Consider the following 27,549-nt stretch of genomic DNA (forward strand, 5'->3'; position numbering starts at 1 on the left):
GGAATCACAGTATAAATATTTGATATGCGGCCTCCAAAGGAGTTGTGACCCATGTGTTGAGAGCTGTTGCTTTAGAACGTTCTAAATCTAAAATGAGTTTATATAGGATGAAATGTTTCATCTTTTTAGTTCATCCTGCATTCAGCTTCCCTGAAGGTGGTTGTTCCTTTTAGGAAACTGCTACAGGAGAAGGGTAGCTAGCTGATTAAAATGCTAAACTCATCCAGAGCACCCTCAGACTCTAAGAAGGAATGCTGAGCCAGGCATCTTAATATGCCTTGGTCCACTCAAGGTGACATGCAGAAATAACCATTACATCTAAGTTTAATATACATTGAATATAATTTGTTCTTGTGATAAGTTAGAGTGTGTCAGCCCCAAATTAATGTGTCTACTCAGAACTTTGAGGTGTAATGCCATTTGGAAATGCAGATTGTATAAATAAAATTGAGGTCATGCTAGATTAAGGCGGGCCCTAATGTAAGGACCATTACTCATAAGAGAGGGGGGATTTGGACACGCACAAAGGACAGTTTAAAGATACATTCTGGAGTGATGAAGGCATAAGATGAGTAATTCCAGGGGTTTCCAACAACTACTAGAATCTAGAAAGAAGTGATACAGGGTCTTCTTCTAGAACCCTCAACATTTGCATGGTCCACCTCACAACTGACTCAGACGTATGCTCTGCAGAACAGTGAGACAATTTATGCACCCTTGATTGACTTAGAACTCACTATATAGACCAGACTGATCGGCAACTCAGATCCAACACCTCATCTCATGTCTGTATTTTGAGCCTAATGTGTATACTACACTATGAGTGTAACTTCTGTCTTTCTTTCCTCTCTCCCTTTCTCCTTTCTTTCCTCTCTCCCTCCCTTCTTTTCTCCTTCCTCCCTTCCTTGCTTCCTTCCTTTCTTTCTGAATTATTATTTTATGCATATGAGTGTTTGAATCGCTTGTGTGTTTGTGTACCACCTCCATGCCTAGTGTTCACAAAGTCCAGAGAAGAGTGTCAGATCTCCTGAGATTAGGGTTGCATCTGGATGTGAGCTATAGTGTGAGTGCTGGGAATAGTATCTGGGTCCTCTACAAGAGCCACAAATTCTCTTAACCACTGAGCCAACTCTCCAGGCCATTTTTTTCTCTTGCTTTAAGTTTCTGGATTTGTTAGTCCTGAAGGATGAGCTGGGCCACATATCAGAGACAGCAGAAGGCCTCAGTATGAAAGCCTGAGACATGCAGCTGAAGATGGCTGAGAACTACCATAGAACTTGCCCTACCTCACTCATGTCTAAAGGAGGGGAGCTAATGAATACACACAGGGAGGACATAAGTCTTTAGCCTATTTAGTTGCCAGGCTGCACCTAAACCTTTCTTTTGGATCTTCAAGGAGCTGAATTATCTTAAGATTAAACTGTCCAGCCTGGGGAGATAGCTCAGTCAGTAAAGTGCTTGCTTGCTACACAACATACAGAGAGCAAACAAGGAAGACACCTGGCATCCACATCTGGCATCTGCACGCATGGACTTGCAGTCATGTGCACACCTGTATACACACATATACAAATGGCTTGCCATTCCTACACTGAAAGGGCTTAGCAGCCTTGCCAGCAGTCATTGGATTCTGCAAAACTGTCCTGAATCTTGAATCACCATGTCCTTAAGTTGTCTCTCAGTCAGCCCTCTCTTCTCTCCTGGTTTTCTAGTGACCCCAGTTGTGCACACTGTTTTCTGTCCTACATACCTACTACATACACTCTTTCACAGCCAGTGTGCTGGGGTCTCCATGAAGTGATCTCTGTCAGGAGTGCTTGTGTTTCCTTACTTCTGCCAACTGTGACTAGACTTGGGGAGGAGGGGACAGCACCAGCCTGGCTCCAGTCTACTCCCTAGTTTCCTGTCAAGCTATCCAGCTATCTTTTGAGTCTGGAACCCATCCTATAACCCAGGATGTTAAGTGAATGGTGGCACACAAGGCCATGCCTTCTCAGGCCACCTGCTCTCTACATTTTATTATCATCAACTGTGTTTTTGGTTTTTTATGAAAGCTTCTGGTCTCCTTGATGCCTAGAAACCTAGTCCAGTGACTTCCTGACTAGTCCTGAATTTCTTCTGACCTCTGGGTTGGCTGCAGCACATGCTGGAATTAGATTACAGGTGCACTGGTCCTGTACCATACCCCATATCCTGTAGACCTCTTTGTTGCCTGGATCCACTAGTGTTTCATGCTGGAGGACCACTAGGTCATTTTAGTGCTCCAGAGCTGCAAAGAACATGTGATTGCTGCTGGCTTGCATAGTGATTCTTTGAGGCCTCTTTCTGCAAACTTTGTTCCTCTTTGACAGTGGCCTTTCGACCACTGTTTGCACCAAACTCCTGGGAAGCACCTGCTGTTACAGGCAAACCCATTATCTATAAGCTTCCTCAAGAAGCTCATGACTACCTCTAACACAAGGATCCACAAATCTAAGACAGAAGCTGTGCTAAGACAGCTTTGGGCTGAAATATGGTTCAAAACTTATGACTTAACGGCATAGCATTGGTTCTAATTCCAGAAAAGTTTGTCTCAGAGTTCTTCCTCTACCCCATGCCTTCCCTCCCTCCCATCTCTCTCCTGGGTCAGTATGTGACCCAGGCTGGCTTACTACTCACTATGTAGCACAAGCTGGTCTCAGACTTTCAATCCTATCTCAGCTTCCAAATTGTTGATACTACAATCATCCTGAGAAAGAATTTTATAGCACGTGTAGCTAAAATACACAAATGATTTTTGCCTCCCATATAAGACTTCTCTCGGTAAACCCACTTAAAAGAAGTTTCTAGAATTCATAGAAGAATTTAATATGTAAAAGTCCACAGATGTTACCCTGTTCTTTCTAGAAGGCTGAGGGCTGAGGGTATCGACTTTCCTTATCCTAGGCTCCCATTGTCTAGGCAGCTGGAAACCTGTTCTCTAGAATGCAAGCCTTTGTGTCTCAGAAGCCAAAGGTCAGAAAAATCTAGGACCAATTCCTTCCAACTATCACCTTTATAACAGTGTCTAAAATTTCTCTTTTTAGCCTGGCATAATAGCTCATATCTGTAATCCCAATACTTGAAAGGCTAAGGCATATTGATTGCCATGAGTTTGAGGCTAGCCTGGGCAACAGTGTGAGACTGCTTAAAAAAACAGATCAGGGCTGCAGAGATAGCTCAGAATAATACATATTGTTCTTGCATAGTTATGAGACCTATGCTGTCTCATAACTCCCTGTAGCAATTCTAGGAAATCCAGTGTCTTCTATGAATTCTGAGGGCATCTGTACTCTCACCTGCATAAACCTACACACACACACATACACAGCGGCAATGGCCTGGCCCCTGGTCAAAAGACAACAAAATTTAGAAATAGTGTCCCTTATATCTGAAGCATCATAGTTTTGGTTATTGTGAAAACTGGTTTCCTGCAAGCACTCTGAATTAGGTCCTAGCCTGGAGCTCTAGTTTAGAATTTTGTGTGAAATGCCCAGTCTGATGGAGATTATTAGAGACTCTGGCAGTGCCCAGGAATAGAAGGGTCAGCAAAGGCTACGCTCATGGAACAACTGGATTTGGGGGGCAAACTTCTCTTATGCAAGTCCCCAATCCTATCATCATCTCAACCAACACTTGCCAGCCTAGAGATCTGTCTTCCTCTTGTGGCAGCAAGTAGAGCAATTCACCTATTCAAGCAAGTGATTTTCTACTAAAGCTATGAACCAGAATGATAGTGTTTTCATCAGGTTGTCATAGTAACCAGGGCAAAATCGGGCTGCAAGAGCAAATGTTACAGAGCCTGGCTTGTTCAAGAGGGCTGGAGTTCTGCATCCAGCCCACCAGTACAACAGAGATAACTGCAATGTGTTGAATGATTCGTCTCCACTTAGTACCTGGCAAAGCTGATCTTAAGAAAATGATTTAACATTTCTCAATGAACAGCACATAGAAGGCTATATCAGTTTCCTAGCTCTGTGCCTAGCATTAAGTCATGTTTGCTGCCACAGGAAACGGTAAAAACAATTAAAAAAAAATACTGCCTGGTGTGGTGGTATTCATTGTGAATCTGGCACCTGGGGGGTTGACACAGGATTGATTTCAAGACCAATAATATTTGCTCTTGAATCCATTTCTTTTTCCTTTCTCTTTCTCTCATCTCTTTTTCTTCCCCAGGTCTTGCTATGTGGTCCAGCCTGATCTCTTCCTCATCATGTATCCTAATAAGAAAAGGTCTTCCTGTCTGAGCCTCTCTTAGTTCTGTGATTAGAAGTGTGCCCTGGCACACCTGCTTTCAAAGGTATTTTCATGAATAGATCACCAGAATACCCAGGAAGAAGCAAACCCTCAAGGACTGATTTAAAACAACAACAAAACAAAACAAATGTTCCAGGACTTCTTAGTGAACAAAAAGTTAAATCAGAGAAAGACCTTGATAGGTAGAGCATAAAGAGATGCTACAAGGATATTTTCAGAGGAGATGAAGACCAGCTATGGTGTAGGGACTTTTATTAGGAATTCAGAAGCTGAGCCCAAGAGAGATGACAGAACAGGCTCTGTCTGCAGAGTGGGTAGAAGATCAGGTCTGGTGTGGCCACTTCCTCAGTAGGCAGGCTCACTGAGTAGCAGCAAAGGCAGGAGGTGAGAAAGGTGGCCTTTGTTGGTTAATGCATGCATGCGGAGACTCACAGCAGACAGCAGGTGTGCTGACCTGGCTGCTGTTGTACCTGACATCTGGCTCACAGGTTGGTTCTGGCTCCAGAGTGGCTGGATTCACTGTCACTGGTAAATATACCTTGTGCTGGCAACCTGCTGATGTGTGACTCTCCAGACCTAAGGATGGACAAAAACACTCGAAGGATGGAGGCATCTTGAAACAGGAAGTGACAGTGAAGTTGCCAAAGGAGGTAAGACTCCCAGAAGAGAGTCTTCTATCCTTTTCTAAAGACAGCAGAGACCTGTATCTGCAGGAGAATCTAAGACCCTGTCCTAAAAATAACATCTGTTCACACCAGGGTCCCCCCCAGAACACCCTGCCCTGAACACTCCTCCTCACCTACCCCAGGGTTCCTCATTCTTTTTATCTGAATCACCGGCTTCTTCGCCCTTCAGCTGGGTCAGGAGCATATGGACATGGACTGCTAGATCTGAGCAGGGCATGTTCAGAAGCAAGTAGACCATCAGCTGGTTCAGAATGGATAAATCTGAGGACTGGCAAAAATCCTCAGGAAACATGAGCAGTTGTGTCTCCAGGAAGGTGCAGATGTGCTCAGGGCACAGTAGAAACAGCAGAGTCAGAGGCCTGGTCTCTCTTTGCTCAGTTCTCCCATGGGCCCTCAGGAAGAACTCCCAAGTAGAGGATGAACAGGCCACATGCACATGGTAGGCAGAGGTGTGAGGTCCAAGTGAGCAGGGGCTTCTATATACCTTATGCCCAGGCTCTGATGGAATACAGCTGGGAAACTGGCCTGGTATGATCTGGGATGAGCAGGGGTTCTTAACCTGCAGGTCATAACCCCTTTGGGGTCAACCCTCCCTTTCAAAGGGGTCACCATTGGAAAACACATTTGAAAACACAGATATTTATATTATGATTCAGAAGAGTAGCAAAATTACAGTTATGAAGTAGTAACCAAAGTTGTCACCACAACATAAATAATTGTATTAAGGGTATCAGCATTAGGAAGGTTGAGAACCATTGGTCTAGAGTCTCACAGGAGCTGGCCATAAACCCTCCACTTGCCCTATGCTTTCTCCTTGCATGAACCTCAACTCCTGCAATCCCCTTGCAGGCAATGCCTCAAGCCTGGAATACTTGTGGAAATCAGGTTTATGAGACCCAAGCTTTGGCCAGCCCTTACCCTTAGCACTCAAATATCAACTCTGGGAACTAAAGCCCTCTCTCCAGACATAACACTCTATTCACTTCTTTATTCTGTCATTGTGTTTACTTAAATGGTGAATGAATCCATACCTGGAGGAGATCTTGGGGGGGGTCAACTGCAAGATACTGTAACCCCCTCCAACACTAGACTGAGTGAGAACCCAGGAGGTTTGTTTGTTCTCTGAATTAAAAACTAAGTGACTGGGAATGTCCTTGCATACATTTGTGTTTGTCAATGAGTGTGTTCTAAGCAGATCTTTCTCAGATACTCATTCAAAAGGCAGTTCAAGCCAATCCTTTAGGGAACCCTGACTTGGATACTTTAATGTTAGGACACACCAAAGAGATCCAAGCACCTCTTGTACAGAAGGGAATATTGCTTAGCCTGTGGCATCAGATAATAGGGGTCCAGGTAGAGAGCTTGTTAACAACACTGGGGACAGTCACACATGTAAGAACCTTAGCTCTCTAAGGCCAAGTCTGCAGTAAATATTGCCTGAGCTCATGCCCCTGGGTCCTAGCAACTGTCTAGGAGAACAAACAGGCTCAGATTCAGGCAGAACCCCCTGAAAACAAGCCAGAAGAGGCTGAGACCTCTGGACGTAAGCACTCATCTCTAGAATATGTAGCTCCAGACTGTATGTAAGAAGGTACATGTGGTAGGCTTTCATGGGGCCTGAGCCTTGTGTAGTCTGGAGACAGCAAGTTCAACAATGTCTCCAGAGAAGTGCGCCTGCTGGAACTGTTTCTCAACTGGCTTCTTGGTCATCAGGGTTTCACACTATGTTAGGTCTGGTCTGATAAGTGAGGTCATTTCCTGGGGTCTCTTTCCCTGAACATTATCTTTAAACAAGACTATCCAAAGGACTGTTGAGATGCTAACTGCTCTCTTTCCACTGTCATGTGTATAACTGTTACCCCAGCCTATCTCATCCCAACCTCCCAAGGCAGGACTATGTGCAGACAGTGTCCTGGCTTCAGGGAAATTACATTTAAAAAGTTTCTACTGCTTAATTCCATTTGTAGCCTCAGCCTGAACCCCTTATTACTCTAACCCTATCTGCATTTATTTTGCTCCTGTGTTGAGTGTGTGAGGAGATGACTGTGGGATGGTGGTGGCGGTGTGTGAGCATGCATGGCTGTGGTGTCTGTGTGTTCATGGCTATGGTATCTGTGTATTCATGCATCGCTATGGTATCTGTGTGCATGGCTATGGTGTCTGTCTGTGTGTGTGTGTGTGTGTGTGTGTGTGCATGCATGGCTATAATGTCTATGTGTGCATGGCTATGGTGTCTGTGTATTCATGCATGGCTATGGTATCTGTGTATTCATGCATGACTGTGGTATCTGTATTCATGCATGGCTATGGTAGCTGTGTGTGTGCATGCATGGCTGTGGTGTCTGTGTATTCATGCACGGCTATGATGGCTGTGTGTGTGCATGCATGGTTGTGGTATCTCTGTGTGAGGATGGCTGTGGTGTCTGTGTGTGCATGGCTGTGGTGTCTGTGTGTGGATGCATGGCTATGGTGGCTGTGTGTGTCCATGCATGGCTGTGGTGTCTGTGTGTGGATGCATGGCTATGGTGGCCGTGTGTGTCCATGCATGGCTGTGGTGTCTGTGTGTGGATGCATGGCTATGGTGGCCGTGTGTGTCCATGCATGGCTGTGGTGTCTGTGTGTGGATGCATGGCTATGGTGGCCGTGTGTGTCCATGCATGGCTGTGGTGTCTATGTGTGTGGATACATGGCTGTGGTGTCTGTGTGTGCATGGCTGTGGTGTTTGTGTGTGCATGGCTGTGGTGTCTGTGTGTGGGTGCATGGCTATGAGGTCTCTGTGTGTATGCATATGCTTTGATCTCAGAGCTATCTGTCCCAGTGCTCTTGGGTAGGGATTATCTTGACCAGATCAAGTTCCTTGCCCTTGTTCATTTTAGAGTTGAATCAAGAAAGGTTGCTGTGGTAGTTTGAATAGGAATGACCCCCTAGACATACATGTTGAATGCTTGGTCCATAGGGAGTGGCACTATTAGGTGTGGTCTTGTTGGAGGAAGTGTATAACCACAAGAGTGGACTTTGAGGTCTCATATATGCTCAACCTATGCCCACTATGACATACAGTCTCATTTTATTACTTGTTAATCAAGACGTAGAACTCTGAGCTCCTTTTTTAGTACCGTGTCTGCCTGCATACTGTCATGTTTCTCACTATGATGGTAATGGACTAAACCTATGAAATGATAATCCAGACCCAAATTAAAGGTTTTCTTTTGTAAGAGATGCCTTGGTCATGATGTTTCTTCACAGCAGTAAAACCTAAACTAAGACCGTTGCAGTTCTCAGTAAATGGCTGTCTCACCCACTCATCAGCTTAGCAAGTAGAAGCTGGCCCCCAGCACTGATTTAAGTTGGCTCACACCAGAAATGATTGAGTCAGTTTCCATCTAGAAAGCCCTTGCAGCATGCTTTCCAAACTAAAGTTTGAGGGTTTGGATATCTAGCCCTAGCTGATATATCTGCTCTCAAAGTCCACTGTGAACAGTTGATGACAGCAAATGGGCTGCTACAGGGAAGCTAAGCTAGATAGAGTCCAGCGTGTAGCTTCTGCCATTTGTTTATGCATCTTATATACATGGATACTCTGCTCAAATGTATGCCCACACACCAAATTGGCACCCCACTATAGATGGCAGTAAACACCATGTGGTTGCTGGAAAGCAAACTCAGGACCTCTACAAGAGCAGAGCAGAGCAGAACAGAGCAGCCAGTTCTCTGAACTGCTGAGCCATCTCTCCAGCCCCTGCGAGCTTCCCCCTCCGCACCAAACAGGTTTTCTCTGTGTGGCTCTGGCTGTTCTGGAACTCTGAAACTAGCTTTGTAGACCAGGCTGGTCTCAAATTCAGAGACCTGCCAGCTTTTTCCCCCTGAGTGCTAGAATTAAAGATGTGAGGCCTCCGGTGCCTGGCTCTGCCAGCTTCCTTTAAAAGCAGGTTTCTGCTTTAAAAAACCAAAGTAAAACAAACACTATGAGAACACACCTTTTCTAGCACTTCTGGGAGTAAGGCCTGGATTGTAGGACCCCAAGAAGGATCCCCCCACTCAAGTCTCAGGACATGGGGTTACCCAAAGAAACACTTGATGCAAAAGCATGAGGTAGCTTTAATGGCGGAGCTCCTGGTCAATATGTATCTTGCGCAGGAGACAGAGGAATCGACCACGAGGCTTGGAAGCTAGGGGTTTTTATAGAAAAGGGGCTGGGGCTGGGGGAGGAATTGGCGCGGTTGCACATGATTGGTTCATTTAAACATCAGCAACATGATTATGAGTCAGCAGAGTAGTACGTGCAGGCCGGGGCGTATAAGGATTCTAAAACCGGGGGCTTATCTGAGTTGACAATGTATCTGGTTAATGTTTCAGGTTTTAACTATGCTCCCTATAGAAGGGGGGGGGGTGAGCAGGAGGCGCCGGGCTATTTGACATACATTACATGAATCACAGGTCTCAAGTTTTATTTCCTTTCATTCCCCTCTTCTTCTACTAAGTAATTTTAATCTTAGAATTTTAGAAGTCTATATCTCTATGTGGAGAATAGAAATCAACAAAATAAGAACGGGATAGTAAACAGAACTAGGCAGGGACCCTTCTAGTGAGGCTCGAGGGTCTGGGCATGATGTAGGTGTACAGAGATCAGATCTCTGGCTGGAACTGCTGAGATGTCTTTTGGGGTACCCGGCTCATTCGCTGTAGCCAATTGTGACCAGCCTTCTTTCTGCACCACCTGCAAGCCTTTTAACTTAGCATACAGATTATTACTACAACAACATGTAGGTTTAAACACATTATTTAAGACAGTTATGGGCATGGGAGCCCCATAAAGGATCTTAAAAAGAGTAAGGCTGAATCAAAAGGGAGTATTTCTAGTTCTAAATAGGGCATGGGGAAGGAGAACCAAGTCTGCACCAGTCTATTTTAGAATTTTATCTTTTTTACCTGTTCTGAGCTTTGGAGCCTGTATGCACAATGTAACTTTTAACCAATCTCTAATATCTTGGCCAGTCCCTGATTTACCTGGGCAACAAAGGCAGGTCCATTACCTTGGGAAGACTTCTTTTAGGATCTTCTTGGCTATCACATTGGCCGTCTTAGTCCTGGTAGGAAAAGCTTCTATCTACCTTGAAAAGGTGTCTATAAACACTAATAAGTACTTGTTGCCATATCTAGCTGGCTTAATTTCTGTAAATTTTACCTCGTCATAGCACAGGTCTTGCAGCTTTTGACTATTTCTTCTGCCAAGTCAGAGAGTCCTGTAACATAGTAGTCAAAGGACCTAACCACACCTTTTAATTTCTTGGCCCCCAGGTGGGTCAAATAATGTCCATAACTTGATAGTGCTCAGGGGTGTATCTAAAGCTGGTCTCTCTGACATATAGTAATCTTTAGGCTCCTTGACTGCCAGAATCATTGCTCCTTGGGCCACCTGTTTGGCGGTTAGATCTGCCATCTGATTTCCTTTAATCACAGCATCTTAGATCTTTCTCTGCAGATGTCAACAGCCCTCTTTGTCTGTATATTGCTCCGTACAGTGGCAAAAGCATACCTGCTGTCAGTGTAGATTTCCCTTCTGCCATTTATAGAGCTTGTACCAAAGTCACAAGTTCAGCTTTCTGGGCCGACGTCCCTTCAGGGAGGCTGCTGGCCTGGATCACTTGCTTTTTGTCCACCACCGTACTGCTATCCCTGCCTTCTTACCTTCAACCTCGAGGATACTGCCATCCTTGTACCAGCTCGATGAGTACCAGTTTCTTCTGCCAGAATGTCAGTGCAGTGATGAGTAAGTGAAGTCTCGGGCAGTAGGGTCGCTTGAGGACAGTGGGAGAGCGAAGGTCACTCCTTCAGTCAACAAAAAAGCTCTGAAAATGTGTCGCAGGAGCATTGGTTGTCATCCACCAGTCAGGGGGCATTTGGATAATGGTCTCAAGAGTGTGGAGTGCCACTACAGTTATTTGCTGTCCCAGAGTGAGCTTATCAGCATCCTTGACAAGCAGAGCTATGGCAGCAATAGCTTTCAGACAAGAAACCACCCGCTGGCAACAGGGTCTAACTTCTTGGATAAGCCACTGGCCTTTTTCAAAGTCCCAAAGTCTGAGTAAGGACTCCTCTAGCGACCCCTGATCTCTCTTCCACATAAAGAGTGAAAGGCTTGGTTAGATCAGACAAAGGCTGGCCATCAGTAGAGCCTTTTTCATTTCTCTAAAAGCTTTCGGGTGATCTGGGGTCCACACAAACACTTTCCCTTCCTTGCTTAGGGAGTACAACAGGGAAGCTAAGGTCGCCAACCCAGGTATCTAGAGTCTGTAGAAGCCAGCAGTACCTAAGAATTCTCTTACTTGCCTTGGTGTAGTTGGGGTGGGGATCTGAGTTACAGTCTTTTTTTCTGGCTTTCTTTAGCCACTGCTTTCCCGTCTCGAAGGGTGTATCTCAAATAAGTAACTTCAGTCTGACACAGCTGAGCCTTTTTAGCTGAGGCTCAGCCTTCTGTTGCCCAGATTTCCTGTCTAGATCTTGTCTTTTCTTTCTTTCTTTCCTACCACTGTGGTCAAATTTCTTTCTTGTCTACGATCCCTCCTGTTTTCTCTTTCTTCTGCCTCTCGCCCCTCTCTCTCTCACACACACACTTTCTTTGCCTCTTTCACTAGATTGTGTAACTGTCTCCCTCTTGTAATACACCTTCCAATCTCTGAAGTTTCTTTCTGATATCTGGAGATGACTGCCTTATGAAGGCCATGGCCACTGAGGCCTTCAGGGCTTCATTCTCTCTAATTTCTTTCATCTCTATTTTTCCTGAGTCTGCTGGAGCTTTGCTTTTCCTTACAGTCTAAGCTCACCTTTTTCTGGACCTCTATACCCATTTGTCAGAACCTGGTGATTAGACTCGTAGGTGCTCCTTACCTAGGACAGAAGTTTAAAGTGAGCAGATGTCTCCCTCGATGCTTAACAGCTTAGGGCGGGGCCGCCCTAGAAGAGAAAACACGTGGGGCAGGGAAAGGAAAGACAGGTCTCACAGCTGGCTACACCAGGCCAACTGGAGTAGGAGTGGGAGGGGGAAGGCAGCGACTCTAGTTGGCCCCTCCCCAGCAGGCACTGTTGCTGCTCTAGGAAGCCAGGCAGGGCTAGTGCAGGGCCCTGTGGGCCTCGCCCCTCTTTCTTTTCTTTCCCGTCCCATGGGTGGTGAAATATGTGGTGGTGGTGGGGCGGGCATCCTGGGGAAACCTCCACATTGGTGTCCCCCCCCCCCCGCCACGGTTTCCCACGTGGCACCTCGCCTTGGCCAGTGCGCGCACGCTGCTGCTGCTGAAGCCTGAAGTTCTCAGTCCGGTCCTGTGGCTACTTGCAGCCAGGGACACGCACCGAGTTGTTTTTCTTAACTATCACTGACACATTCTGTCCTAACGTCAGTCCAAGTCCACAGTCGGCACCACACCCACAGTCTGTCCCATGACGAAAACCACAAAGAAAAACAAGACAGCAACACAAAAACAAGACAGCAACAGAGAATAAAAGACACCAGTATCTAAGCACACTCATCCGCGTCTGGACTTATACAACCAGCCAAATGCTGCCTCTGTCGGAGTGGGATTCCGCATCCACTCCTTCTCTGGCAGGAAGAGCACTCTCTCTCCTTCACTCTGTCAGGCAACAGCCAGGTCCTCCTGACTGTTCTGAAACCCTGGGCACTCCCTCCAGGGTCTCCCTTAGAACGTCTTCCAGGGGTGCAGCCTGCGGGTTTTAGGGCGTCCCCCTCCGCAGCCGTGGGTCCTCACGGACCTCAACGGCAGCTGCCAGAATACCAGAATCCGAAAAATAAGGCACAGACTCAGCGGCCGCACAAACACACCACACACATACAAAACGTTCCTCCAAGGGGTATTTCAAGTCCTTGGGGACCCCCTCAAATCCCAGACGAGCCCCCAAATGTAGGATTCCCCCCCCCCACAAGAAGGAGATCCCCACTCAAGTCTCAGGACATGGGGTTACCCAAAGAAACACAAGAGACTTCCTTGATGCAAAAGCACGAGGTAACTTTAATGGCGGAGCAGGAGACAGAGGAATCGACCACGAGGCTTGGAAGCTAGGGGTTTTTATAGAAAAGGGGCTGGGGCTGGGGGAGGAATTGGCGCGGTTGCACATGATTGGTTTATTTAAACATCAGCAACATGATTATGAGTCAGCAGAGTAGTACGTGCAGGCCGGGGCGTATAAGGATTCTAAAACCGGGGGCTTATCTGAGTTGACAATGTATCTGGTTAATGTTTCAGGTTTTAACTATGCTCCCTATAGAAGGGGGGGGTGAGCAGGAGGCGCCGGGCTATCTGACATACATTACATGAATCACAGGTCTCAAGTTTTATTTCCTTTCAGGATCTCATGGAGTGTGGCTCACTCACTCTGAGGACAACTGAAACTCCTCTGTGGTCTCAGCATCAGTGTACACTCCATTAGGAGAAGTCTCTAGGGTCCCCTTGCTAAACACAATGCCAACTGGCTTTTCCTTTGGCAAATGAGATGGTAAGCAGGCAGAAGTAAATGTTGGTATGCTGGAAATGAGGTTGGTAATGATAGTGCCCATACAGCATGGAGAAGTACCACACCAGGTCTTCCCTGCCAACAGCATCTACAGCAAGCAGAGCTCCTGAGGTTCCCTATGTTTAGTGGCCATGTGATGTAATGTTTTCCAGGCCACTGTCTCCTTACAACTACGAGATTTCCAAAAGAATGTTTTGCTTCTGAGTGATGTTGTGATCCCCTGTAGGGCCTCACACATGCTAGGCAAGTGTTCTGCCACAGAGCTGCATCATGCCAGTAATTAAGAGTGTCATTTCCATTCCAGTCTGGGCCGGTGCCTTGAGCAGACCTTGGGCACAAACTCCAAAGCCAGTCCCACAATTCCCAGAAGAAACTCTACTCCCTGGAGCTCTGACACAGCCAGGATATCAGGTTCACAGGATCCCAGAATCATAGGATTCCAGAGACAGCTGAACTCTGAGGAATTCTGACACAACTAGGATCACAGGAAGGACAGGCCCCAGTCAGCTATAGCAAGGGCAGGTAGCACTAGTGATAATCAGATGGCAAGAGGCAAGTGTAACAACATAAGCCACAGAAACCAAGGTTACTTGGCATCATCAGAACCTAATTATCCCACCATAGCAAGTCCTGGATACACCATCCCACTGGAAAAGCAAGATTCAGATCTAAAATCAGTTATTGTGATGGTGATAAAGGACTTTAAGAAGGACATAAATAACTCCCTTTAAAAAATACAGGAGAACACAGGTAAACAGCTAGAAGCCCTTAAAGAGGAAACACAAAATCCCTTAAAGAATTACAGGAAAACACAAACAGGCGAAGGAAATGAACAAAACTATCCATGATCTGAAAATAGAAATAGAAACAATAAAGAAGTTACAAAGAGATTCAACCCTGGAGTTAGAAAACCTAGGAAAGAGATTAGGATCCTTAGGTGCAAGCATCACCAACAGAATGCAGGATATAGAAGAGAGAATATACCACAGAAAACATTGACACAACAGTCAAAGAAAATGTAAAATGCAAAAAGCTCCTAACCTAAAACACCCAGGAAATCCAGGACACAATGAGGAGAACAAACCTAAGGATAACAGAAGATAGTGAAGATTCCCAACTTAAAGGGCCAGTAAATATCTTCAACAAAATTATACAAGAAAATTTCCAAGGAAGTGGTGGTGCAAGGATTGCTACACAGCTAATAGAATCACGTTCCACCCCGAGCTCTCTGCCCCCGCCCCCCGCCCGCCAGCCACAGCCTGAGCCCTTGATCCCAGCAGCAGCCAGCAGAGCAACCCCAGCAGCAGCACTATGGCCGGGTGGAACACCTACATCAACAGTCTTATGACGGCTGGCCATTGTAGGCCAAAAGGACTCTGTCTGGGCCACTGTCCCCAGAGAAGATCTTCGTTAGCATTATACCATCTGAGTTTGGTGACGTGGTAGGCAAAGACCATCAAGGTTTTTTTTTCGTGAATGGGTTGACATTTGGGGGCCAGAAATGTTCACTGATCTGGGATTCACTGCTGTGAGACAGGGAATTTACAATGGATCTTCATACCAAGAGCACTGGAGGAGCCCCCACCTTCAATGTCACTGTCATCATGACTGCCAAGACGCTAGTCCTGCTGATGGGCAAAGGAGGTGTCCATGGTCATTTGATCAACAAGAGATGTTATGAAATGGCCTCTCGCCTGCGGTGTTCCCAGTACTGACCTCATTTGTCCCTCCCCATACCGTTCCCTTTAGCTTTTGCACCCCCTTCTTTACATACACATACATACTATTATTTTTTGGGCCCATTTTCCTTATTGCTGCCAAAACAAAATGGGCTGGGGGCTGGGGATGGACAAACAGATACCTCCCCCTACCCATACCCCCTCCTGTGTGTGTTTGGAAAATTTTTGGTCTTGGGTTTCATTCTTGTTTTTGTTTTGGGTTTCTTTTTTCTTTTTTTGAATTAAAAAAAGATTCTACTAAAACAAAACAAAAACAAACAAACAAACAAACAAACACCTTCCCTGATGCCATGAACATACAAGGAACCTACAGAATTCCAAATAGACTGGACCAGAAAAGAAATTCCTCCAGTAACATAATAATCAAAACACCACATGCACTAAACAAAGAAAAAATTAAAAGCAGTAAGGGAAAAAGGTCAAGTAACATATAAAGACAGACCTATCAGAATTACACCTGACGTCTCACCAGAGACTATGAAAGACAGAAGATCCTGGGCAGATGTCATACACACCCTAAGAGAACACAAATGCCAGCTCAAGCTACCATACTCAGAAAAACTCTCAATTACCATAGATGGAGAAACCAAGATATTCCATGACAAAAACAAATTTACACAATATCTTTTCATAAATCCAGCCCTACAAAGGATAATAGATGGAAGGTACCAACACAAGGAGGGAAACTACACCCTTGAAAAATCAAGAAAGCAATCTTTCAAAAAACCTAAAAGAAGATAATCACATAAACAGAGTCCCAACTCAAACAACAAAAATAACAGGAAGCAGCAATTACTTTACCTTAACATTTCTTACTATCAATGGACTCAATTCTCCAATAAAAAAAGACATAGACTAACAGAATGGCTACATAAACAGGACCCAACATTTTGCTGCATACAGGAAACCCATCTTGGGGACAAAGACAGACACTACCTCAAAGTAAAATGCTGGAAACCAATTTTGCAAGCAAATGGTCTGAAGAAACAAGCTGGAGTAGCCATTCTAATATCTAATAAAATCAATTTTCAACCCAAAGTTATCAAAAAGGACAAGGAGGGGCACTTCATACTCATCAAAGGTAAAATCTACCAAGATGAACTCTCAATTCTGAACATCTATGCTCCAAATGCAAGGGCAGCCACATTCATTAAAGAAACTCTAGTAAAGCTCAAAGCACACATTGTAGTACCTCACAAAATAATAGTGGGAGACTTCAACACCCCACTCTCACCAATGGACAGATCCTGAAAACAGAAACTAAACACAGAAACATTGAAATAAACAAATAATGAAACAAATGGATTTAACAGATATATACAGAACATTTTATTCTAAAACAAAAGAATATATCTTCTCAGCATTTCATGGTTCCTTCTCCACATGAGCATATGATTGGTCACAAAACAGGCCTCAACAGATAAAAAAATATTGAAATTATCCCATGCATCCTATCAGATCACCATGGACTAAGGCTGATCTTCAATAAAAACATAAATAATAGAAGGCCAACATTCTCGTGGAAGCTGAACAACACTCTACTCAATGATAACTTGGTCAAGGAAGAAATAAAGAAAAAAATTAAAGACTTTTTAGAGTTTAATGAAAATGAAGCCACAACATACCCAAACCTATGGGACACAATGAAAGCATTTGTAAGAGGAAAACTCATAGCTCTGAGTGCTACCAAAAAGAAACTAGAGAGAGCACACACTAGCAGCTTGACAGCACACCTAAAAGCTCTAGAACTAAAGGAAGCAAATTCAATCAAGAGGAGTAGCTGGCAGGAAATAATCAAACTCAGGGCTGAAATCAACCAAGTGGAAACAAAAAGAACTGTAGCCTCCCCCAGCCTGAAGAGTGCTGGTACAAACCTTGTTGCCACTGAGGTAGGGCCACATGCTGTGCAGCTTTCCAACTTGTTTGGCTTTTTTTCAAGTGACAACTGCCCTGAGATTCTGCCACCTGCTGAGAGGCTGAACCTGTCTTCCTGAGAGATTCCTGAATAAGCAGCCAGCCTGGCGACCTAGTGCTGACCAAATGGCTCCAGGCACCAAGAGTTGAACTGGTGACTTACTGCTAATGGCTCTGGCGGACTAGTGCTAACAACTTGGCAACAAAACATCAAGAAGCCTGTTGTGACATGGGGATGGGCTTCCCCACTTTATAAGAGCAGACTGCTAATAAACATTGAGACTTGAACAGGGTTTTGTCTTGGCTCCATTATCTTTCTCACCTTCTAAGTCTCTTTCAGCCCCAGCCTGCCTCCCAGGTGGTCCCCGTCCTTGTAAGCCACAGGGCAGCTTGCTACAAAGAACTATATAAAAAAATCAACTAAATTATGAGCTGGTTCTTTCAGAAAATCAACATGATAGATAAACCCTTAGCTAGACTAACTAGAGGGCACAGGGACAGTATCCTAATTAACAAAATCAGAAATGAAAAGGAAGACATAACAACAGAATCTGAGGAAATCCAAAGCATCATCAGATCTCACTACAAAAAGCTATACTCAATGAAACTGGGAAACATGGATAAAATGGACAAATTTCTAGACAGATACCAGGTACTGAAGAAGTATTAAAAAAGTATAGCAAAGTAAAAACAAAATTCGAGGCTTTTGGGCCCAGGCTTGGGAGTGTAGCCTTTGTGGCTTAGTGCTCCAGGTGCTGGTCATAAAACAGATAGCGACATTCCTCCACCTACCCGCTTCCTGGGTTCAATTCAAAGAATTGCACCCTGACCATTACTGGAACCTACAGTGCAAATGTGCTATCTTTAGGGGCTCTTAGATTGTTAGGGGTTCTTAGAAACTGTCTTGAGAGATAACCTGACACTTGTGACTTTATACTTCCTTGTGACTCTTAACTGGTATTTTTGGTATTTTTCCAACAACGCCCTCCCCACCTCCTTGAGTTGTGGTTTCTTCCTTTAAATGCCCCCTTTAAAAAAAATAAAAAAATAAATACCCCCTTACTCAGCTACTCGGGGCGCCATGGTCCTCTACCCCTGCGTGGTGTATGACCATGGGCCCGAAACGCTCTCGAATAAAAATCCTCTTGCAGTTGCAGCAAGACCGTTTCTTGTGTGATTTGGGGTGTCGCCTCTCCTGAGTCAGAACGTGGGGGAGTCCTCACGTTGTGGGTCTTTCAGTACCAAAGTTAAATCAGGATCAGATTAATGATCTAAACAGCCACATATGCCTTAAAGAAATAGAAGGAGTCATTAATAGTCTACCAACCAAAAAAAGCCCAGGACCAGATGGGTGTAGTGTAAAGTTCTATTAGACCTTCAAAGAAGACCTAATTCCAATTCTCCTCAAACTATTTCACAAAATAGAAACAGAAAGTACTCTACCCAATTCATTCTATGGAGCTACAATTACTCTGATACCTAAACCACACAAAGATCCAACAAAGAAAGAGAACTTCAGACCAATTTCCTTATGAATATTGAGGCAGCAATACTCAATAAAATTCTAGCAAACTGAAAGAACAGATCAAAAGAATCATTCATCATGATCAAGTAGGCTTCATCCCAGGGATGCAGGGATGCTTAATATACAGAAATCCATCAATGTAATCCACTATATAAACAATCTCAAAGAAAAAAAACCACACACACAATCATTTCATTGGGTGCTGAGAAAGCATTTGACAAAATCCAACACCCATTCATGATAAAAGTCATGGAGAGATCAGGAATTCAAGGCCCATACCTAAACATAATAAAAGCAATATACAGCAAACCAGTACTCAATATCAAACTAAATGAAGAGAAACTGGAACAATCCCACTAAAATCAGGGACTAGACAAGGCTGACCACTCTCTCCCAACCTATTCAATATAGTACTTGAAGTCCTAGCCAGAGCAATTAGACAACAAAAGGGGATAAAGGGGTTACAAATTGGAAAGGAAGAAGTCAAAATATCACTATTTGCAGATGATATGATAGTATACATAAGTGACCCCCGAAATTCCACCAGAGGACTCCTAAACCTGGTAAACAGCTTCAGTGCAGTAGCTATATATAAAATTAACTCAAACAAATCAACAGCCTTTCTCTACACAAAGGATAAACAGACTGAGAAAGAAATTAGGGAAACAACACCCTTCATAATAATATAAAAAATAATATAAAAAACCTTGCTGTGACTCTAACTAAGGAAATGAAAGATCTGTATGATAAGAACTTCAAGTATCTGAAGAAAGGAATTGAAGAAGATCTCAGAAGATGAAAAGATCTCCCATGCTTATGGGTTGTCAGGATTAACATAGTAAAAATGGCTATCTTGCCAAAAACAATCTACGGATTCAATGCAATCCCCATCAAAATTCCAACTCAATTCTTCACAGAGTTAGAAAGGGCAATTTGAAAATTCACCTGGAATAACAAAAATCCTAGGATAGCAAAAACTATTCTCAACAATAAAAGAACCTCTGGTGGAATCATCATGCCTGACCTCACGCTGTACTACAGAGCAAATGTGATAAAAACTGCATGGTACTGGTACAGCAACAGACAGATAGATCAATTTAATAGAATTGAAGACCCAGAAATGAACCCACACTCCTATGGTCACTTGATCTTTGACAAAAGAGCTAAAACCATCCAGTGGGAAAGACAGCATTTTCAGCAAATGGTGCTTGCTCAACTGACAGGTAGCATGTAGAAAAATTTGGATTGATCCATTCTTATCTCCTAGTACAAAGTTCAACTCTAAGTGGATCAAGGAACGCCACATAAAACCAGAGACACTAAAACTTATAGAGGAGAAACCTGAAAGATATAGGAACAGGGGAAAATTTCCTGAGCAGAACAGCAATGACTTGTGCTTGTAAGATCAATATTCAACAAATGGGACCTCATAAAATTGCAAAGCTTTTTACTGTAAGGCAAAAGACACTGTCAATAAGAAACAAAGACCACAAACAGATTGGGAAAGGATCTTTACCAATCCTAAATCTGATAGGAGACTAATATCCAATATATACAAAGAACTCAAGAAGCTGGACTCCAGAAAACCAAATAACCCCATTAAAAATGGGATACAGAGCTAAACAAAGAATTCTCAATAGAGGAATACCTGAAAAACCGTTCAACATACTTAATCATCAGGGAAATGCAAATCAAAACAACTCTGAGATTCCACCTCACACCATTTATAATGGGTAAGATAAAAAATTCAGGGGACAGCACATGATGGCGAGCATGTGGAGAAAGAGGGACACTCCTCCATTGTTGGTGGGATTTCAAGCTGGAACATCCACTCTGGAAATCCTACCATCTGGTGGTTCCTTAGAAAATTGGACATAGTACTAGTGGAAGATCCAGCAATACCTCTCCTGGGCATATACCCAGAAAATGTTCCAACTGGTAATAAGGATACATGCTCCACTATGTTCATAGCCACCTTATTTAGAATAGCCAGAAGCTGGAAAAAACCCAGATATCCCTCAACAGAGGAATGGATCAGATAATGTGATATATTTACACAATGGAGTACTACTCAGCTATTAAAACAATAAATTTATGAAATTCTTAGGCAAATGGATGTATCTGGAGGAAATCATCCTTAGTGAGGTAACCCAATCACAAAAGAAGTCATTAGATATGCAATTACTGATAAGTGGATATTAGCCCAGAGACTTAGACTACCTGTATTAGTCAGGGTTTTACTGCTGTGAACAGACACCATGACCAAGACAAGTCTTATAAAAAAAAAACAACAACCTAACATTTAATTTAATTGGGGATGGATTACAGGTTCAGAGGTTCAGTCCATTATCATAAAGGTGGCAGCATGGCAGCCTCCAGGCAGGCAGGATGTAGGCAGAGCTGAGAGTTCTATGTCTTCATCCAAAGACTGCTAGTGGAAGACAGACTTCCAGGCACCTAGGGTGAGAGTATTAAGCCCACGCCCACAATGACACATCTACTCCAACCAGGTCACACCTATTGCAACAAGGCCACACCTCCAAGTGGTGCCACTCCCTTGTCCAAGAATATACAAACCATCACATTCCACTTTCTGACCCCAATAGACTTGTTCAAACACATGAGTCGGGGGGGGGGGGACATATTAAACATAGCATAATGCAAAATGCATTTAGTCCAGTTTTCAAAGTCCTCATAGTCTATAGCAGTCTCAACAATGTTAAAAGTCACAAGTTCAAGGTCTCTTCTGAGATTCATCCAATCACTGAACTGTAATCCCCAAAGAAAGACAGGAAACCAGATGGGCAAACTCCAAACTCTGCATCTCCACTGATGTCAATGCAGTCTTCAGATCTCCAATGCTTTTTCATCTTCGTTGACTGCAACAAACTGCTTTCTTCTGGGCTGGTTCTACTCCCTGTTAGCAGCTTTCCTCAGCATGTATCCCATGGCTCTGAGTCTTTGAGTCATCTTTGAGTCTTCAAGGCAACTTCAATGTTATGCTTCTTGTTTCAGCGTCTGGGATACCACTTGATCTTTTGGGCTCCTCCTAAGGGCTGGCATCACTTCTCCAGCTCCCTCTGTAGCACTCTAAGCTCAGGTTGATCCATTCCACTACAGCTGCTGTTCTTGGTGATCATCCCATGGTACTGACATCTCCAATACAACAGGGTGTTCCACTCCAACTAGGCTTCACCAATAGCCTCTCATAGGCTCTTTTCATGGTGCCAAGCCTCAAATCCTTTGCATGACCACTTCAGTCCTGGGCGATCAACTACAGCTGAGGCTATACCTTCTCCAGTGGCCTTCTATGACCTCTCACAGTGTCAAGCCTCAGCTGCTCTTCATGACACCTTTATGCCTTCAAAACCAGTACCACCTGGGTGATTCTTAAACCTTACCAAGTCCAGCTGCAGCACGAGGTACAACCTTAGCTATCTCTGTAACCATCGCTTCTTTGTGCTCTAAGAAAACAATTCCTAGAAGATTTCACCTCAGGGATGCTGGTCTCTTCTTAATCATTGCTAATTTCTTAGCTCCAGCTAACCAGCATCACTTGTCCCATTAGTTCCTTCCATTCTTAACTCTAGAGCCAGAGCCACATGGATGAAGCTGCTGAGTTCTACTGCTTGCAGGAACTAGATTATGACCTCCTTGTATTATTACATTATCACTGGCTTTATGTTTTCCAAATCCTTCACTGCCTAAGCTTGCTATCCTGGATCTTGCTCTGTAGATTGACCTTGAACACAGAGATCAGCATGCCAGTCTCCCGAGAGTAAAGGTGTGTACCACCAAGCCTGGATCTAAATTTAGCTGGGTAGGATCTTGCCCCAAGGTCCCACTCCCTTAATCTGTTATCTCCTAGAACACAGGATTTTGCTCCATTTCACTTCCTGGTACCCCTTTAATACTCGAACTATATATTTTCTATTTTTTTTTGTCTAAGCTTGCTATGCTTGTTCAAATTTCTCTTCATAAGACTTAACCAGAGAACAAAGTCTCTGCTGGGCTTTTTTGAAACTTCCTTTGTCAATGCAATTAATCTGAGTTTCTTCACCTTAGCCTCAGGCAGACTTTTCAGACAAGCACAAAAAGTAGCCACATTCTTCACCAAGATACCACAAAACAATCTTTATGCCACATTTTGAAATTCTTCTCCTTTGAAATCTCTTGAGCCAGGTCAACACAGTTCAAATTACTCCCAACAACAAAGTCTTCCATATTCCTACTAGAATGACCCATTAAGCTCCATTTAAAGCATTCCACTGCTTTCCAAATCCAAAGTCTCAAAATCCACATTCTTTCAAATAAAAGTATGGTCAGGCCCATCACAGCAACACCCCACTCCTGGTATCCACTTCTGTATTAGTCAGGATTTTACTGCTGTGAACAGACACAATGACCAAGGCAAGTTTTATTTAAAAAAAAATACAACAACATTTAATTGGGGCTGGTTTACAGGTTCAGAGGTTCAGTCCATTATCATCAAGGTGGCAGCATGGCAGCCTCCAGGCAGGCAGGATGTAGGCAGAGCTGAGAGTTCTATGTCTTCATCCAAAGACTGCTAGTGGAAGATAGACTTCCAGGAACCTAGGGTGAGAGTATTAAGCCCACACCCACAGTGACACATCTACTCCAACCAGGTCACACCTATTGAAACAAGGCCACACCTCCAAATGGTGCCACTCCCTTGTCCAAGAATATACACACCATCACACTACCCAAGATACAATTTGCAGAACACATGAAACTCAAGAAGAAGGAGGACCAAAGTGTGGATACTTCAATCCTCCTTAGAATGGGGAACATAATACCCATGGAGAGAGTTACAGAGACAAAGTTTGGAGCTGAGACAGAAGGAAAGACCATCCAGAGACTGCCCCACCTGGGGATCCATCCCATAATCAGCCACCAAACCCAGACACTATTGCATATGCCAGCACTATTTTTGCTGACAGGACCCTGATATATCTGTCTCTTGTGAGACTATGCCAGTCCTGGCAAATACAGAAGTGGATGCTCACAGTCATCTATTGGATGGAACACAGGGCCCCCATTGCCTCCGAGGAGCTAGAGAAAGTACCCAAGGAGCTGAAGGGGTCTGCAACCCTATAGGAGGAACAACAATATGAACTAATCAGTACCCCCAGAGCTCCTGTCTCTAGCTGCATATGTAGAAGAAGATGGCCTAGTCAGCCATCATTGGGAGGAGAGGCTCTTGGTCTTTCGAAGATTATATGCCCCAGTACAGGGGAATGCCAGGGCCAGGAATTGAGAGTGGGTGGGCTGGGGAGGGAGGGGGAGGGTATAGGGGACTTTTGAGATAGCATTTGAAATGTAAATGATGAAAATATATAATAATAATAATAATAATAATAATAATAATAAAGAACATCTAAAAAATAAAAAAAATTAAAAACAAAGAATTCTCAAGTGAGGAATACTGAATGGCTGAGAAGCACCTAAAAAACCCTTCAACATCCTTAGTCATCAGGGAAATGCAAATCAAACCAACCCTGAGTTTCCACCTCATACCAGTCAGAATGGCTAAGATCAAAAACTCAGGTGACATCAGATGCTGGTGAGGATGTGGAGAAAGAGAAACACTACTCCATTGCTCGTGGGATTGCAAGCTGGTACAGCCACTCTGGAAATCAGTTTGGCAGTTCCTCAGAAAATTGGACATAGTACTACCAGAAGATCCAGCAATACCACTTCTGGGCATATACCCAGAAGATGCTCCAACATGTAATAAGGACATATGCTCCACTATGTTCATAGCAGCCTTATTTATAATAGCCAGAAGCTAGAAGAACCCACATTCCCCTCAACAGAGGAATGGATACAGAAAATGTGGTAATTTACACAATGGAGCATACTCAGCAATGAAAAACAATGAATTTATAAAATTCTTAGACAAATATATCTGGAGGATATCATCCTGAGTGAGGTAACCCAATCACAAAAGAACTCACATGATATGCACTCACTGATAAATGGATGTTAGCCCAGAAACTCAGGATACCCAAGATACAATTCGCAAAACACATGAAACTCATGAAGGATGACCAAAGTGTGGAAACTTAGAAGGTGGAACAAAATACCCATGAGAGGAGATACAGAGACAAAGTGTGAAGCAGAGACTGAAGGAAAAGCCATCCAGAGACTGCGCCACCTGGGGAATCCATCCCATAAACAACCACCAAACCCAGATACTATTGTGAATACCAATAAGAGCTTGCTGACAGGAGCCTCATATAGCTGTCTCTTGAGAGGCTTTGCCAGTGCCTGACTAATACAGAAGTGGTTGTTCACAGCCATCCATTGAATGGAGCACAGGGTTCCCAATGAAGGAGCTAGAGGAAGTACCAAGGAGCTGAAGGGGTTTGCAGCTCCATAGGAGGAACAACAATAGGAACTAACCAGTATCTCCAGAGTTCCCTGGAACTAAACCACCAACCAAAGAAAACACATGGTGGGACTCATGGTTCTAGCTGCATATGTAGCAGAGGATGGCCTAGTTGGCTATCAATGGGAGGAAAGGCCCTTCGTCCTGTAAAGATTATATGCCCCAATATTGGGGACTGCCAGGGCCAGGAAGCAGAAGATGGGGGGAGAGATAGAGGGTTTTCAGAGGGGAAACTAGGAAAGGGGATAACATTTGAAGTGTAAATCAAGAAAATATCTAATTTAAAAAATACTTAAAAAAAGAAATTTTACTAAATCTCAAAGCACACATCACGCCCCACTCTCAGCAATGGACAGATAATGGAAACACAAACTAAACAGAGACAGTGAAACTAACAGAAGTTAAAACCAAATGCCTCTAACAGATATTTATAGAACATTTCATCCTAAAGCAAAAGAATGTATCTTTTTCTCAGCACCTCATGGTACCCTCTCCAAAATTGACCATATAATTGGTCACAAAACAGGCCTGAACAGATACAAGAAGACTGAAGTAATCTCATGCACTCTATCAGATCACCACGGACTAAGGCTGGCCTTAAATACCAAGAAAAAAACAGAAAGCACATATACACATGGAAGCTGAATAACTCTCTACTCAATGATACTTGGTCAAGGAAGAAATAAAGAAAGAAATTAAAGGCTTTTTTGAATTTGATGAAAATTAAAACACATAATACCAAAACTTATGGGACATAATGAAAGCAGTGGTAAGAGGCAAACCGGTAGCCTCAAAAAAGAAACTGACGAGAGCTTACAGTAGCAGCTTGACAGCACACCTGAAAGCTCTAAAACAAAAAGAAGCAAATTCATCCAAGAGGAGTAGACAGGAGGACATAATCAAACTCAGGGCTGAAATCAACCAAATAGAATAGTTCTCCATATCCAGAGATCTCTGATGTCCCCTTCTTTATCCTGAAAGTTTGCCAGCAGGAAAAGCAGGGCAGGGAGAGACACTGGAAAGAGAACCAGAGAGGAAACCCAGGGTGTGCAATAGCTCACCACTGCTCCCATGAGGAGGAATAGGACATAGCAGATGAGAATGTTGGAAAAAAGTCACCTTCAGTGCAGTGTAATGATTTAATGAAGAAGAATGTCCAAAGTACAGATTTCTTGGGATAAGAGCTAGTTCTCAAACAAAGGAGTGACTGGATAATGAATGTCTGTGCTCTAAGTACATCCCATAATAACCTTTTCCAGTGACTGAATCTGAAGTGAGCCAGAGGCAGCTGTTCAGGGCTGCTGCTTCATTCTCTATTCTTGCAAGCACCATTCAGGCTCCCATGCTCCCAAGGACGCAGATCTCCTGTTGTCCCAGACAAACAGAGAAGCTGGCAGAACTGTCTTCTCTGAGTGAATCAGCACTTTGAGCCTCAGAGCCAGGGCTGTGAGCCACCTGTGACACTTCTGTTCTCTGGCATTCCTTAGGCCCCTCTCTTATCTATGAGCATGTACTTTTTCAGCTGGACTATGGATCCGGAAGAATGTGTGTTTATCTCCCAGATCTATAGGCATTGCCTCCTCCTCAGAGCCAGGGCTGTGATCCTGCTGGGGGACCTGCTGCCTGCAAATCTAGCTTGAAGTACACCAAAGGTACTTTTAAGGCAGTGTGAAGACATCAGCATTAAGAACAACTGACCAATACCAGAAACACCATAAATCTCTGTCACTAGCAAATGCAATTGGAATACAAAGTGATTTTGGTTGCCTGAGATGAGAACTTTGTTCAGTTTGACATAAGTGGAACAAGAAACCATTCCTTATCTAAAAGAAAGGCCAGCATCAACCAGACCAGTTGATGCATCATGAACAATGAGAAACAATAACCCACATTTATTGGTGACTTCAAAATAAAAATATATATTCCTTTTGAAAACCACTTCCCATAATGTGGAATGTCAGCCTCCACCTAGCAGGATAGAAATTTGGAGGGTGATGGAAGTCTTCTGTACGATTAGTATTGTTATCACACACACACACACACACACACACACACACACACACACACACACACACGCTCTTACACACACATACATGCACAGACAAATGCAAACATATGCACATACCCTGAAAACCTACAGAGTCACATGCACACACACACACACACACACACACATCTATCCTCACACTTTTGGTCTATTAACTTTTCATTCCAAATTCCTGAAGAACAATCTGGTGAAAGGGTTTACACGTGAAATTTTACTTGACTCAAGCTAGAGTCTCTCCACCTGGCACCATACTACCAATTCTAACATGTATGCTCTCTAGTTCTGGCTCTGATAACCATAACACTGATAGACCCAATAGTTTGCTGGCATCTCATCGCACAAGTGGTCAGGTTCATTATCTGACAGAGCGTGGTGTACACATGCAACATTGCAACAGTCACATGAACTCACAGGGATGCCCAGAAACT

General features: G+C 43.8%; 2 pseudogenes; one reads left to right on the plus strand and one right to left on the minus strand.

Moving 5' to 3' along the window:
* LOC147000211 (uncharacterized) overlaps positions 1 to 27,549 on the minus strand; it is a 31,957-nt pseudogene that overhangs the window by 1,022 nt on the left and 3,386 nt on the right.
* Positions 14,796 to 15,199, plus strand: LOC110284472 (profilin-1 pseudogene; annotated as a pseudogene).

The sequence above is a fragment of the Mus caroli genome, unplaced genomic scaffold (genome assembly GCF_978045245.1).
Source record: "Mus caroli unplaced genomic scaffold, Mus_caroli_1 scaffold_19, whole genome shotgun sequence".
In the NCBI taxonomy this organism is placed as follows: domain Eukaryota; kingdom Metazoa; phylum Chordata; class Mammalia; order Rodentia; family Muridae; genus Mus; species Mus caroli.